Source organism: Schistocerca gregaria, unplaced genomic scaffold (assembly GCF_023897955.1).
Source record: "Schistocerca gregaria isolate iqSchGreg1 unplaced genomic scaffold, iqSchGreg1.2 ptg000635l, whole genome shotgun sequence".
NCBI classification, from domain to species: domain Eukaryota; kingdom Metazoa; phylum Arthropoda; class Insecta; order Orthoptera; family Acrididae; genus Schistocerca; species Schistocerca gregaria.
This window is the reverse complement of record NW_026062021.1, coordinates 1,056,087-1,068,868: the sequence shown is the minus strand read 5'-3', so window position 1 is coordinate 1,068,868 and position 12,782 is coordinate 1,056,087.

Sequence of the window (12,782 nt, the reverse complement as noted above, 5' to 3'; positions counted from 1 at the left end):
CTGCTAGTCCTCCTTTAATGCAGAATCTTAAGGTCCTAGCTCATCTCCAAGGCACCAAAGCCAGCTAAAAAGTCAATAATCGATACCTAAAACTTGAATTGTACTACATCTTACTGGCTATTACATCATCATAGAAGCTTCATCTGTGTTCTACTATGGTGCTTTTAGTGTCTCCGCATACCGCAGCACGCGACATAGCTTTGCAGACGATAAGTACAACCGTTTCAGAGAGAAGAGCGGCCAATGTGACGATCTGGCTTTAAGTCGATTCGATAACAAATGACGAAAACGGGCGGATTTCTCAGGTTTTTACTACATATGAACACTTTTCAGATTCTCCCGTGCAACTCGGCTGCTAGTCCTCCTTTAATGCAGAATCTTAAGGTCCTAGCTCATCTCCAAGGCACCAAAGCCAGCTAAAAAGTCAATAATCGATACCAAAAACTTGAATTGTACTACATCTTACTGGCTATTACATCAACTTAGAAGCTTCATCTGTGTTCTACCATGGTGCTTTTAGTGTCTCCGCACACCGCAGTACGCGACATAGCTTTGCAGACGATAAGTACAACCGTTTCAGAGAAAAGAGGGGCCAATGTGACGATCTGGCTTTAAGTCGATTCGATAACAAATGACGAAAACGGACGGATTTCTCAGGTTTTTACTACATATGAACACTTTTCACACTCTCCCATCCAACGCGGCTGCTAGTCCTCCTTTCATGCAGAATCTTAAGGTCCTAGCTCATGTCCAAGGCACCAAAGCCAGCTAAAAAATCAATAATCGATACCTAAAACTTGAATTGTACTACTTCTTACTGGCTATTACATCATCATAGAAGCTTCATCTGTGTTCTACTATGGTGCTTTTAGTGTCTCCGCATACCGCAGCACGCGACATAACTTTGCAGACGATAAGTACAACCGTTTCAGAGAGAAGAGCGGCCAATGTGACGATCTGGCTTTAAGTCGATTCGATAACAAATGACGAAAACGGGCGGATTTCTCAGGTTTTTACTACATATGAACACTTTTCAGATTCTCCCGTGCAACTCGGCTGCTAGTCCTCCTTTCATGCAGAATCTTAAGGTCCTAGCTCATGCCCAAGGCACCAAAGCCAGCTAAAAAGTCAATAATCCATACCTAAAACTTGAATTGCACTACTTCTTATTGTCTATTACATTATCTTAGAAGCTTCATCTGTGTTCTACTATGGTGATTTTAGTGTCTCCGCATACCGCAGCACGCGACATAGCTTTGCAGACGATAAGTACAACCGTTTCAGAGAGAAGAGCGGCCAATGTGACGATCTGGCTTTAAGTCGATTCGATAACAAATGACGAAAACGGACGGATTTCTCAGGTTTTTACTACATATGAACACTTTTCACATTGTCTCGTGCAACTCGGCTGCTAGTCCTCCTTTCATGCAGAATCTTATGGTCCTAGCTCATGTCCAAGGCACCAAAGCCAGCTAAAAAGTCAATAATCGATACCTAAAACTTGAATTGTACTACTTCTTACTGGCTATTACATCATCTTAGAAGCTTCATCTGTGTTCTACTATGGTGCTTTCAGTATCTCCGCATACCGCAGCACGCGACAAAGCTTTCCAGACGATAAGTACATCCGTTTCAGAGAGAAGAGCAGCCAATGTGACGATCTGGCTTTAAGTCGATTCGATAACAAATGACGAAAACGGACGGATTTCTCAGGTTTTTACTACATATGAACACCCTTCACATTCTCCCGTGCAACTCGGCTGCTAGTCCTCCTTTCATGCAGAATCTTAAGGTCCTAGCTCATGTCCAAGGCACCAAAGCCAGCTAAAAAATCAATAATCGATACCTAAAACTTGAATTGTACTACTTTTTATTGGCTATTACATCAAATTAGAAGCATCATCTGTGTTCAATTGTGGTGGTTTTAGTGTCTCCGCCTACCGCAGCATACGACATAGCTTTGCAGACGATAAGTACGACCGTTTCAGAGAGAAGAGCGGCCAATGTGACGATCTGTCTTTAAGTCGATTCGATAACAAATGACGAAAACGGACGGATTTCTCAGGTTTTTACTACATATGAACACTTTTCACATTGTCCCGTGCAACTCGGCTGCTAGTCCTCCTTTTGATGCAGAATCTTAAGGTCCTAGCTCATGTCCAAGGCACCAAAGCCAGCTAAAAAATCAATAATCGATACCTAAAACTTGAATTGTACTACTTCTTACTGGCTATTACATCAACTTAGAAGCTTCATCTGTGTTCTACTATGGTGCTTTTAGTGATCCGCATACCGCAGCACGCGACATAGCTTTGAAGACGATAAGTACAACCGTTTCAGAGAGAAGAGCGGCCAATGTGACGATCTGGCTTTAAGTCGATTCGATAACAAATGACGAAAACGGACGGATTTCTCAGCTTTTTACTACATATGAATACTTTTCACATTCTCCCGTGCAACTCGGCTGCTAGTCCTCCTTTAATGCAGAATCTTAAGGTCCTAGCTCATGTCCAAGGCACCAAAGCCAGCTAAAAAGTCAATAATCGATACCTAAAACTTGAATTGTACTACTTCTTACTGGCTATTACATCATCTTAGAAGCTTCATCTGTGTTCTACTATGGTGCTTTTAGTGACTCCGTATACCGCAGCACGCGACAAAGCTTTCCAGACGATAAGTGCAACCGTTTCAGAGAGAAGAGCGGCCAATGTGACGATCTGGCTTTAAGGCGATTCGATAACAAATGACGAAAACGGACGGATTTCTCAGGTTTTTACTACATATGAACACTTTTCACACTCTCCCATCCAACGCGGCTGCTAGTCCTCCTTTCATGCAGAATCTTAAGGTCCTAGCTCATGTCCAAGGCACCAAAGCCAGCTAAAAAATCAATAATCGATACCTAAAACTTGAATTGTACTACTTCTTACTGGCTATTACATCATCATAGAAGCTTCATCTGTGTTCTACTATGGTGCTTTTAGTGTCTCCGCATACCGCAGCACGCGACATAGCTTTGCAGACGATAAGTACAACCGTTTCAGAGAGAAGAGCGGCCAATGTGACGATCTGGCTTTAAGTCGATTCGATAACAAATGACGAAAACGGACGGATTTCTCAGGTTTTTACTACATATGAACACCTTTCACATTCTCACGTGCAACTCGGCTGCTAGTCCTCCTTTCATGCAGAATCTTAAGGTCCTAGCTCATGTCCAAGGCACCAAAGCCAGCTAAAAAATCAATAATCGATACCTAAAACTTGAATTGTACTACTTTTTACTGGCTATTACATCAAATTAGAAGCATCAACTGTGTTCAATTGTGGTGGTTTTAGTGTCTCCGCCTACCGCAGCATACGACATAGCTTTGCAGACGATAAGTACGACCGTTTCAGAGAGAAGAGCGGCCAATGTGACGATCTGGCTTTAAGTCGATTCGATAACAAATGACGAAAACGGACGGATTTCTCAGGTTTTTACTACATATGAACACTTTTCACATTGTCCCGTGCAACTCGGCTGCTAGTCCTCCTTTTGATGCAGAATCTTAAGGTCCTAGCTCATGTCCAAGGCACCAAAGCCAGCTAAAAAATCAATAATCGATACCTAAAACTTGAATTGTACTACTTCTTACTGGCTATTACATCAACTTAGAAGCTTCATCTGTGTTCTACTATGGTGCTTTTAGTGATCCGCATACCGCAGCACGCGACATAGCTTTGAAGACGATAAGTACAACCGTTTCAGAGAGAAGAGCGGCCAATGTGACGATCTGGCTTTAAGTCGATTCGATAACAAATGACGAAAACGGACGGATTTCTCAGGTTTTTACTACATATGAACACTTTTCACATTCTCCCGTGCAACTCGGCTGCTCGTCCCCCTTTCATGCAGAATCTTCAGGTCCTAGCTCATGTCCAAGGCACCAAAGCCAGCTAAAAAGTCAATAATCAGTACCTAAAACTTGAATTGTACTACTTCTTACTGGCTATTACATCGACTTTGAAGCTTCATCTGTGTTCTGCTATGGTGATTTTATTGTCTCCGCATTCCGCAGCACGCGACATAGCTTTGAAGACGATAAGTACAACCGTTTCAGAAAGAAGAACGGCCAATGTGACGATCGGGCTTTAAGTCGATTCGATAACAAATGACGAAAACGGACGGATTTCTCAGGTTTCTACTACATATGAACACATTTCACATTCTCCCGTGCAACGCGGCTGCTAGTCCTCCTTTCATGCAGAATCTTAAGGTCCTAGCTCATGTTCAAGGCACCAAAGAAAGCTAAAAAATCAATAATCGATACCTAAAACTTGAATTGTACTACTTCTTACTGGCTATTACATCAACTTAGAAGCTTCATCTGTGTTCTACTATGGTGCTTTTAGTGTCTCCGCATACCGCAGCACGCGACATAGCTTTGAAGACGATAAGTACAACCGTTTCACAGAGAAGAGCGGCCAATGTGACGATCTGGCTTTAAGTCGATTCGATAACAAATGACGAAAACGGACGGATTTCTCAGGTTTTTACTACATATGAACACTTTTCACATTCTGCCGTGCAACTCGGCTGCTCGTCCTCCTTTCATGCAGAATCTTAAGGTCCTAGCTCATGTCCAAGGCACCAAAGCCAGCTAAAAAGTCAGTAATCAGTACCTAAAACTTGAATTGTACTACTTCTTACTGGCTATTACATCGACTTAGAAGCTTCATCTGTGTTCTACTATGGTGATTTTATTGTCTCCGCATACCGCAGCACGCGACATAGCTTTGAAGACGATAAGTACAACCGTTTCAGAGAGAAGAGCGGCCAATGTGACGATCTGGCTTTAAGTCGATTCGATAACAAATGACGAACACGGACGGATTTCTCAGGTTTTTACTACATATGAATACTTTTCACATTCTCCCGTGCAACTCGGCTGCTAGTCCTCCTTTAATGCAGAATCTTAAGGTCCTAGCTCATCTCCAAGGCACCAAAGCCAGCTAAAAAGTCAATAATCGATACCTAAAACTTGAATTGTACTACATCCTACTGGCTATTACATCAACTTAGAAGCTTCATCTGTGTTCTACCATGGTGCTTTTAGTGTCTCCGCACACCGCAGTACGCGACATAGCTTTGCAGACGATAAGTACAACCGTTTCAGAGAAAAGAGGGGCCAATGTGACGATCTGGCTTTAAGTCGATTCTATAACAAATGACGAAAACGGACGGATTTCTCAGGTTTTTACTACATATGAACACTTTTCACATTCTCCCGTGCAACTCGGCTGCTCGTCCCCCTTTCATGCAGAATCTTAAGGTCCTAGCTCATGTCCAAGGCACCAAAGCCAGCTAAAAAGTCAATAATCAGTACCTAAAACTTGAATTGTACTACATCCTACTGGCTATTACATCAACTTAGAAGCTTCATCTGTGTTCTACCATGGTGCTTTTAGTGTCTCCGCACACCGCAGTACGCGACATAGCTTTGAAGACGATAAGTACAACCGTTTCAGAGAGAAGAGCGGCCAATGTGACGATCTGGCTTTAAGTCGATTCGATAACAAATGACGAAAACGGACGGATTTCTCAGGTTTTTACTACATATGAACACTTTTCACATTGTCCCGTGCAACTCGGCTGCTAGTCCTCCTTTTGATGCAGAATCTTAAGGTCGTAGCTCATGTCCAAGGCACCACAGCCAGCTAAAAAATCAATAATCGATACCTAAAACTTGAATTGTACTACTTCTTACTGGCTATTACATCAACTTAGAAGCTTCATCTGTGTTCTACTATGGTGCTTTTAGTGTCTCCGCATACCGCAGCACGCGACATAGCTTTGAGGACGATAAGTACAACCGTTTCAGAGAGAAGAGCGGCCAATGTGACGATCTGGCTTTAAGTCGATTCGATAACAAATGACGAAAACGGACGGATTTCTCAGGTTTTTACTACATATGAACACTTTTCACATTCTCCCGTGCAACTCGGCTGCTAGTCCTCCTTTCATGCAGAATCTTAAGGTCCTAGCACATGTCCAAGGCACCAAAGCCAGCTAAAAAGTCAATAATCAGTACCTAAAACTTGAATTGTACTACTTCTTACTGGCTATTACATCGACTTAGAAGCTTCATCTGTGTTCTACTATGGTGATTTTATTGTCTCCGCATACCGCAGCACGCGACATAGCTTTGCAGACGATAAGTACAACCGTCTCAGAGAGAAGAGCACCCAATGTGACGATCGGGCTTTAAGTCGATTCGATAACAAATGACGAAAACGGACGGATTTCTCAGGTTTTTACTACATATGAACACTTTTCACATTCTCCCGTGCAACTCGGCTGCTAGTCCTCTTTTCATGCAGAATCTTAAGGTCCTAGCTCATGTCCAAGGCATCAAAGCCAGCTAAAAAGTCAATAATCGATACCTAAAACTTGAATTGTACTACTTCTTACTGGCTATTACATCATCTTAGAAGCTTCATCTGTGTTCTACTATGGTGCTTTTAGTGTCTCCGCATACCGCAGCACGCGAAAAAGCTTTCCAGACGATAAGTACAACCGTTTCAGAGAGAAGAGCAGCCAATGTGACGATCTGGCTTTAAGTCGATTCGATAACAAATGACGAAAACGGACGGATTTCTCAGGTTTTTACTACATATGAACACTTTTCACATTCTCCCGTACAACGCGGCTGCTAGTCCTCCTTTCATGCAGAATCTTAAGGTCGTAGCTCATGTCCAAGGCACCACAGCCAGCTAAAAAATCAATAATCGATACCTAAAACTTGAATTCTACTACTTTTTAGTGGCTATTACATCAACTTAGAAGCTTCATCTGTGTTCTACTATGGTGCTTTTAGTGTCTCCGCATACCGCAGCACGCGACATAGCTTTGAGGACGATAAGTACAACCGTTTCAGAGAGAAGAGCGGCCAATGTGACGATCTGGCTTTAAGTCGATTCGATAACAAATGACGAAAACGGACGGATTTCTCAGGTTTTTACTACATATGAACACTTTTCACATTCTCCCGTGCAACTCGGCTGCTAATCCTCCTTTCATGCAGATTCTTAAGGTCCTAGCTCATGTCCAAGGCATCAGAGCCAGCTTAAAAGTCAATAATCAATACCTAAACTTGAATTGTACTACTTCTTACTGGCTATCACATCAACTTAGAAGCTTCATCTGTGTTCTACTATGGTGCTTTTAGTGTCTCCGCATACCGCAGCACGCGACATAGCTTTGCAGACGATAAGTACAACCGTTTCAGACAGAAGAGCGGCCAATGTGACGATCTGGCTTTAACTCGATTCGATAACAAATGACGAAAACGGACGGATTTCTCAGTTTTTTACTACATATGAACACTTTTCACATTGTCCCGTGCAACTCGGCTGCTTGTCCTCCTTTTGATGCAGAATCTTAAGGTCGTAGCTCATGTCCAAGGCACCACAGCCAGCTAAAAAATCAATAATCGATACCTAAAACTTGAATTGTACTACTTCTTACTGGCTATTACATCAACTTAGAAGCTTCATCTGTGTTCTACTATGGTGCTTTTAGAGTCTCCGCATACCGCAGCACGCGACATAGCTTTGAAGACGATAAGTACAACCGTGGCAGAGAGAAGAGCGGCCAATGTGACGATCTGGCTTTAAGTCGATTCGATAACAAATGACGAAAACGGACGGATTTCTCAGGTTTTTACTACATATGAATACTTATCACATTCTCCCGCGCAACTCGGCTGCTAGTCCTCCTTTAATGCAGAATCTTAAGGTCCTAGCTCATGTCCAAGGCACCAAAGCCAGCTAAAAAGTCAGTAATCGACACCTAAAACTTGAATTGTACTACTTCTTACTGGCTATTACATCAAATTAGAAGCTTCATCTGTGTTCAATTGTGGTGGTTTTAGTGTCTCCGCCTACCGCAGCATACGACATAGCTTTGCAGACGATAAGTACAACCGTTTCAGAGAGAAGAGCGGCCAATGTGACGATCTGGCTTTAAGTCGATTCGATAACAAATGACGAAAACGGACGGATTTCTCAGGTTTTTACTACATATGAACACTTTTCACATTGTCCCGTGCAACTTGGCTGCTAGTCCTCCTTTTGATGCAGAATCTTAAGGTCTTAGCTCATGTCCAAGGCACCAAAGCCAGCTAAAAAATCAATAATCGATACCTAAAACTTGAATTGTACTACTTCTTACTGGCTATTACATCAACTTAGAAGCTTCATCTGTGTTCTACTATGGAGCTTTTAGTGTCTCCGCATACCGCAGCACGCGACATAGCTTTGAAGACGATAAGTACAACCGTTTCAGAGAGAAGAGCGGCCAATGTGACGATCTGACTTTAAGTCGATTCGATAACAAATGACGAAAACGGACGGATTTCTCAGGTTTTTACTACATATGAACACTTTTCTCATTCTCCCGTGCAACTCGGCTGCTAATCCTCCTTTCATGCAGATTCTCAAGGTCCTAGCTCATGTCCAAGGCATCAAAGCCAGCATAAAAGTCAATAATCAATACCTAAACTTGAATTGTACTACTTCTTACTGGCTATTACATCAAATTAGAAGCTTCATCTGTGTTCTACTGTGGTGGTTTTAGTGTCTCCGCCTACCGCAGCATACGACATAGCTTTGCAGACGATAAGTACAACCGTTTCAGAGAGAAGAGCGGCCAATGTGTCGATCTGGCTTTAAGTCGATTCGATAACAAATGACGAAAACGGACGGATTTCTCAGGTTTTTACTACATATGAACACTTTTCACATTCTCCCGTGCAACTCGGCTGCTAGTCCTCCTTTCATGCAGAATCTTAAGGTCCTAGCTCATGTCCAAGGCACCAAAGCCAGCTAAAAAGTCAATAATCGATACCTAAAACTTGAATTGTACTACTTCTTACTGGCTATTACATCAACTTAGAAGCTTCATCTGTGTTCTACTATGGTGCTTTTAGTGTCTGCGCATACCGCATCACGCGACATAGCTTTGCAGACGATAAGTACAACCGATTCAGAGAGAAGAGCGGCCAATGTGACGATCTGGCTTTAAGTCGATTAGATAACAAATGACGAAAATGGACGGATTTCTCAGGTTTTTACTACATATGAACACTTTTCACATTCTCCCGTGCAACTCGGCTGCTATTCCTCCTTTCATGCAGAATCTTAAGGTAATAGCTCATGTCCAAGGCACCAAAGCCAGCTAAAAAGTCAATAATCAGTACCTCAAACTTGAATTGTACTACTTCTTACTGGCTATTACATCAACTTAGAAGCTTCATATGTGTTCTACTATGGTGCTTTTAGTGTCTCCGCATACCGCAGCACGCGACATAGCTTTGCAGACGATAAGTACAACCGTCTCAGAGAGAAGAGCGGCCAATGTGACGATCGGGCTTTAAGTCGATTCGATAACAAATGACGAAAACGGACGGATTTCTCAGGTTTTTACTACATATGAACACTTTTCACATTCTCCCGTGCAACTCGGCTGCTAGTCCTCCTTTCATGCAGAATCTTAAGGTCCTAGCTCATGTCCAAGGCATCAAAGCCAGCTAAAAAGTCAATAATCGATACCTAAAACTTGAATTGTACTACTTCTTACTGGCTATTACATCATCTTAGAAGCTTCATCTGTGTTCTACTATGGTGCTTTTAGTGTCTCCGCATACCGCAGCACGCGAAAAAGCTTTCCAGACGATAAGTACAACCGTTTCAGAGAGAAGAGCAGCCAATGTGACGATCTGGCTTTAAGTCGATTCGATAACAAATGACGAAAACGGACGGATTTCTCAGGTTTTTACTACATATGAACACTTTTCACATTCTCCCGTACAACGCGGCTGCTAGTCCTCCTTTCATGCAGAATCTTAAGGTCCTAGCTCATGTCCAAGGCACCAAAGCCAGCTAAAAAGTCAATAATCGATACCTAAAACTTGAATTGTACTACGTCTTACTGGCTATCACATCAACTTAGAAGCTTCATCTGTGTTCTAGTATGGTGCTTTTAGTGTCTCCGCATACCGCAGCACGCGACATAGCTTTGCAGACGATAAGTACAACCGTTTCAGACAGAAGAGCGGCCAATGTGACGATCTGGCTTTAAGTCGATTCGATAACAAATGACGAAAACGGACGGATTTCTCAGGTTTTTACTACATATGAACACTTTTCACATTGTCCCGTGCAACTCGGCTGCTAGTCCTCCTTTTGATGCAGAATCTTAAGGTCGTAGCTCATGTCCAAGGCACCACAGCCAGCTAAAAAATCAATAATCGATACCTAAAACTTGAATTGTACTACTTCTTACTGGCTATTACATCAACTTAGAAGCTTCATCTGTGTTCTACTATGGTGCTTTTAGTGTCTCCGCATACCGCAGCACGCGACATAGCTTTGAGGACGATAAGTACAACCGTTTCAGAGAGAAGAGCGGCCAATGTGACGATCTGGCTTTAAGTCGATTCGATAACAAATGACGAAAACGGACGGATTTCTCAGGTTTTTACTACATATGAATACTTATCACATTCTCCCGCGCAACTCGGCTGCTAGTCCTCCTTTAATGCAGAATCTTAAGGTCCTAGCTCATGTCCAAGGCACCAAAGCCAGCTAAAAAGTCAATAATCGATACCTAAAACTTGAATTGTACTACTTCTTACTGGCTATTACATCAAATTAGAAGCTTCATCTGTGTTCAGTTGTGGTGATTTTAGTGTCTCCGCCTACCGCAGCATACGACATAGCTTTGCAGACGATAAGTACAACCGTTTCAGAGAGAAGAGCGGCCAATGTGACGATCTGGCTTTAAGTCGATTCGATAACAAATGACGAAAACGGACGGATTTCTCAGGTTTTTACTACATATGAACACTTTTCACATTGTCCCGTGCAACTTGGCTGCTAGTCCTCCTTTTGATGCAGAATCTTAAGGTCTTAGCTCATGTCCAAGGCACCAAAGCCAGCTAAAAAATCAATAATCGATACCTAAAGCTTGAATTGTACTACTTCTTACTGGCTATTACATCAACTTAGAAGCTTCATCTGTGTTCTACTATGGAGCTTTTAGTGTCTCCGCATACCGCAGCACGCGACATAGCTTTGAAGACGATAAGTACAACCGTTTCAGAGAGAAGAGCGGCCAATGTGACGATCTGACTTTAAGTCGATTCGATAACAAATGACGAAAACGGACGGATTTCTCAGGTTTTTACTACATATGAACACTTTTCACATTCTCCCGTGCAACTAGGCTGCTAATCCTCCTTTCATGCAGATTCTTAAGGTCCTAGCTCATGTCCAAGGCATCAAAGCCAGCTTAAAAGTCAATAATCAATACCTAAACTTGAATTGTACTACTTCTTACTGGCTATTACATCAAATTAGAAGCTTCATCTGTGTTCTACTGTGGTGGTTTTAGTGTCTCCGCCTACCGCAGCATACGACATAGCTTTGCAGACGATAAGTACAACCGTTTCAGAGAGAAGAGCGGCCAATGTGTCGATCTGGCTTTAAGTCGATTCGATAACAAATGACGAAAACGGACGGATTTCTCAGGTTTTTACTACATATGAACACTTTTCACATTCTCCCGTGCAACTCGGCTGCTAGTCCTCCTTTCATGCAGAATCCTAAGGTCCTAGCTCATGTCCAAGGCACCAAAGCCAGCTAAAAAGTCAATAATCGATACCTAAAACTTGAATTGTACTACTTCTTACTGGCTATTACATCAACTTAGAAGCTTCATCTGTGTTCTACTATGGTGCTTTTAGTGTCTGCGCATACCGCATCACGCGACATAGCTTTGCAGACGATAAGTACAACCGATTCAGAGAGAAGAGCGGCCAATGTGACGATCTGGCTTTAAGTCGATTAGATAACAAATGACGGAAATGGACGGATTTCTCAGGTTTTTACTACATATGAACACTTTTCACATTCTCCCGTGCAACTCGGCTGCTATTCCTCCTTTCATGCAGAATCTTAAGGTAATAGCTCATGTCCAAGGCACCAAAGCCAGCTAAAAAGTCAATAATCAGTACCTCAAACTTGAATTGTACTACTTCTTACTGGCTATTACATCAACTTAGAAGCTTCATATGTGTTCTACTATGGTGCTTTTAGTGTCTCCGCATACCGCATCACGCGACATAGCTTTGCAGACTATAAGTACAACCGTTTCAGAGAGAAGAGCGGCCAATGTGACGATCTGGCTTTAAGTCGATTCGATAACAAATGACGAAAACGGACGGATTTCTCAGGTTTTTACTACATATGAATACTTTTCACATTCTCCCGTGCAACTCGGCTGCTAGTCCTCCTTTCATGCAGAATTTTAAGGTCCTAGCTCATGTCCAAGGCACCAAAGCCAGCTAAAAAGTCAATTATCGATACCTAAAACTTGAATTGTACTACTTCTTACTGGCTATTACATCAAATTAGAAGCTTCATCTGTGTTCAATTGTGGTGGTTTTAGTGTCTCCGCCTACCGCAGCATACGACATAGCTTTGCAGACGATAAGTACAACCGTTTCAGAGAGAAGAGCGGCCAATGTGACGATCTGGCTTTAAGTCGATTCGATAACAAATGACGAAAACGGACGGATTTCTCAGGTTTTTACTACATATGAACACTTTTCACATTGTCCCGTGCAACTCGGCTGCTAGTCCTCCTTTTGATGCAGAATCTTAAGGTCCTAGCTCATGTCCAAGGCACCAAAGTCAGCTAAAAAATCAATAATCGATACCTAAAACTTGAATTGTACTAC